Raw genomic sequence first — 3,912 nt, forward strand, 5'->3', positions numbered from 1 at the left:
CTAGTGGAGAAGATTTGATTTAAGAGTAGGAAAAATTATAAGAGAGAAATTAAAATTTGAAAATGTTTAAACCAGAAAATAACCCACGTGTAGTTATGATTTTCCAGAATTCCTATCTTTCCGTCTCAGTGAGTGGTCAGTGATCAACAGGCGTGAGTCCCATAAGCGTTTATTTTTTTTTTTTCCTGACAAAAAGAGAGTATCTTAGGAATTAATATAAATTTTAAAAATAACCACAAAACTTTTTTTTTCCCTTAAAATTTACCCTAACCACGGGGATGAGAATAAACTAGAAATTGTCTCAGGGGACAATTTAAGGGCAAGGATGAGAAATGAAACAAGCACGCGGTGAGGACCCAGGAAAACACACTGTCTCAAAGCCCGAAGTGGCGGGAGGGTATAAAGCTGCAGAACGAGGAGTCGGCAGAAGCCTCTGGAAGCGCACGGCTACGGAGCTGTGTATAGTTGTAAGAGGTGGGTCCTGCCAATGCTAGATGTGACGTGGAGAATGGAAAGGTAAGGGTCCTCCCTTCAAACAAACCTTAGCAATGGTCGTGGATCAGAGTCGAAGGCGGTGACGTGGACGTCGAGCGTTCGCACAGCTTCGGACCTTGTGGGCACTGCATCTGGACACGAGTTTCCATAATAGAAATAATAATAACAATAATAATAATAGTAGTAGTAGTAGTAGTAGTAATAGTAATAATAACTCGTTAATGCCTTGTATCAATCAATGTTTAATAAAACTTTGGAATTTCATAAACTCATCTGCTTTTCTCTCTTTTCTGAAAACTTTGTCAGCCTAGTAGCTGGCTTCAAATAGACCTTTCTTTGCAAGAATTTCGTGGAGAATGCAATGGTCGGCTCAGCCTCTTCAGAGAGAAATTTGACAGTATCCACGCAAATTAAAATGTGCGCCGTTTCAGACCAGCGAGCTCCAGCCCTGTGAACGTATTGGGAGAAACCCTGAGACATAGGAAAGAATTTTCCTTGTCGAACCAGTAGAGGGCAGTCTAAACAATGTGGCGATTCGTGGGAAAGAATACGATACAATCATTAAAAACTCTGGAAGATTTGGTACAGGCGGGTAGGTATGTAAAAATTAAACAAGCTGCCGAATACTGCTAGGGCGTGAGACCATTTATGTAAAAGTTGAAAGCACAATGCCTCCCTCGTTCTGGGATTCACGTAATGCAACGTAAAGTCAAAAACGTGGGCTAGCAAAACGAATCGAATCGATAACTGTGGCGAGTTTGGAGAGAGGAAGGAGACTGGTCCGAACGAAGGGATCTACAGTTTCACTTGTAAATGTTTCGCTGCTTTTCCTTTTTTTAAAAAAAGGCGAAACAAACATGACGAATCATCGCTAATCTGGAAAGCGGATACTCGTGTGTCTATTTTAGGATTTTCCATCCTTTATGTACATTTTTAAAGGTTTTCAAACTAAAAAACATTAGAAAGAACATAAATAGAAGTAAAGGAAGAAAGAAGGGAAGAAAGCTGCCTCTCAAGACCCGACTTTGTAAGTCTGAAGCTCAAACTGCGCAGGCCGCGGCGAACCTCCCGGGCTGCCCAAGGTCACGGGAACATGCCCACAGCAACGGGAATAAGCCGACCGACAAATGCATGTGAATAAGTTTGAAAATAATAACAGAAGCCTTTTTATTGATAATAATGAAAGGCTTCTGGAATCGTTGCTGGGGAGCCAGGGTCACGGAGGGTGGCTCGGGCCCCATGACGAAAGCATGGCTGTGCAGCGGACAGACCGCCCACAGGTCTGGGCCCTGACTGCAGACCCATCACGACAGAGCCTTCATTCTACTCGGGGACGTCTGGAGGCCCAGATTTTAAACCTAATCAGAGACTAAACGCATCTTTGTGGCAGCACTGCAGGTGTCTTTGGGGACACACGTTGGCTGATTTATTCTAAAATAGGATGTATTAATAGATTTTGTATTAATAGAAAAGAATAGAATTAATAGACTAATAGAATAAAATATACTGTATTAATAGACTAGTGTATTAATAGAATTCGAGGTACAGTAAGGTCAACAGATCAGGAGATGAAAGCCATCGAATAGGTCATTTGTTCCTCATAGTTCCCAAGAGGAGGGGACACACCGTGCTCCATGGGGCCACACAGGGAAGCCCCGGGCCGGGCAGGAGGCAGAGGGAGGGGATGTGGCGTGAGGCTTTCCTGTGGCTTCCACGAGAAGGGACAGGCGAGGCAAGGCATGCAGGCTCGGGGCTGGCTGCTGGGGAGAACTGCAGGGGACTCTGGTGGCTGTCCCTAGTTGTCTGGTTCCTGGCCTTGGAATGATCGGGGCTAGAAAATGGTGTCCCAGGCGTGACAGCTCAGTGAAGGAGGCGGTTTGGAGTGGCCGTGAATGGGGCTTTGTACTTAGAAGGCCTGCTCCAGGCTAGCCGTTTACTAAGTCCAGGAATTGGCCAGCCCTGGACGGCCCTTTGGGTCAGCCAGGCCCTGGATGGCAAAGCATCAGAATGTAACGTTCTCCTGAGACAGATAAAATCCTGAAAAAAAAAACAGGTCAGCCAGGCCCCGGATGGCAAAGCATCAGAATGTAACGTTCTCCTGAAATAGATAAAATCCTGGAAAAAAAAAAAAAAAGACAAAACAGGAAGACCTGATCATCACTAAGAAGGCGTCTGCCATCGTCCTCGGCACCTGCGTGTCCACGTGGAGCCAGCTTCCGGGATGTGGGTCGCCAGGCCTGTCACCACAGGAGGGCCATGGGTGCCTGTCCTGACGTGGGTGGCGGGCTCCTGGAAGGTCAAGTTCCGGCAGGCCCATCACGGCAGAGCCTTCGTTCCCCTACTCGGTCAAAGCCACCGGTTGGCCACGAGCACCCGCCAGGGCCATCGATGGCCCTGCACCGAGCAGGGGCGGGAGGATCGTCCGGGCAGAACCGCTCAGTTATCCCGGGGAGGAAACAGCATGGGGGACAGGCGGGTGACAGGCTGCGCCAGCAACCTGGACTCGTCACGCCCTCCCTGCGAGGAGCTTAGCCGTGATCACTCCCACGGGCGTGGCCGTGCCTGCCGCCAGGCCATCCTCTGTCCCTCCTCGGTCCCTCCTCGGTCCCTCCCGTGCGGGCTCTCCCTTCCCACACCTGCTGCTTTCCGCTGTCACCGCTGAGAGCGGTGCCTCGTCGTGAGTGACCACCAGCTGCACAGAGGTGCCACCGAGTCCATGTCCCCTGTGCGGGCCCAGGGAGGAGGCCTTCGTTTAGTTCCGTTGTACCTGTGTCTGCTGGAGCACAAACCCTAAACAAAGTCTAAGGTGAAGGGGGGGCGGCCGCACCCCAGCACACACGAGCACAGGATGCTGGGAGCCGCGGAAGTCTCCGCGTTGGGGGAGGTGGCGAGAGCATCTCCAGTTGGAACTCAGACGTGACACGAGGGTTCACACGCACGTGCGTCTGCTGTGGCCAGCGCTGCTGTCCCCAGCCTTCCTGCCGATGCTGCCACAGGGCGTTCCGTTTTTCTCGTGGATTACGTTTCTCTGAAGGTTGTCACTGTGGGAATAAAAAAAAAAGACCAACTTGTCTAATTTTATCGAATGTCTTCTTTTGGCCTTAAATGATGCCTTGATCCATCTATGACATACGGGTGAAATGAGCCTGCGCGTCGGCTTCCATCATTGCCGTGTTTGCTCGGGAAGGTGGAAATTGCTCTATGATGCGGGCAGAGTGAGGGTATAAAAGCCGGCGGTGCCTGTCCGGTTTCTCCTCCGTTTCACTGCCGTGGTGAACAGTCAGGGTCCGTGACGGATGAAGATACACAAAATGTCGCAATCCGTCAGGTGGAATATTACTCGGCCTTGAAAAAGAAAAGGCATTGTGGCGCCTGCTGCGACTTGGATGAGCCCTGAAGGCATTCTGCGGAGAGAAA

Source organism: Pteropus alecto, unplaced genomic scaffold, assembly GCF_000325575.1.
Source record: "Pteropus alecto unplaced genomic scaffold, ASM32557v1 scaffold189, whole genome shotgun sequence".
Lineage (NCBI taxonomy): Eukaryota > Metazoa > Chordata > Mammalia > Chiroptera > Pteropodidae > Pteropus > Pteropus alecto.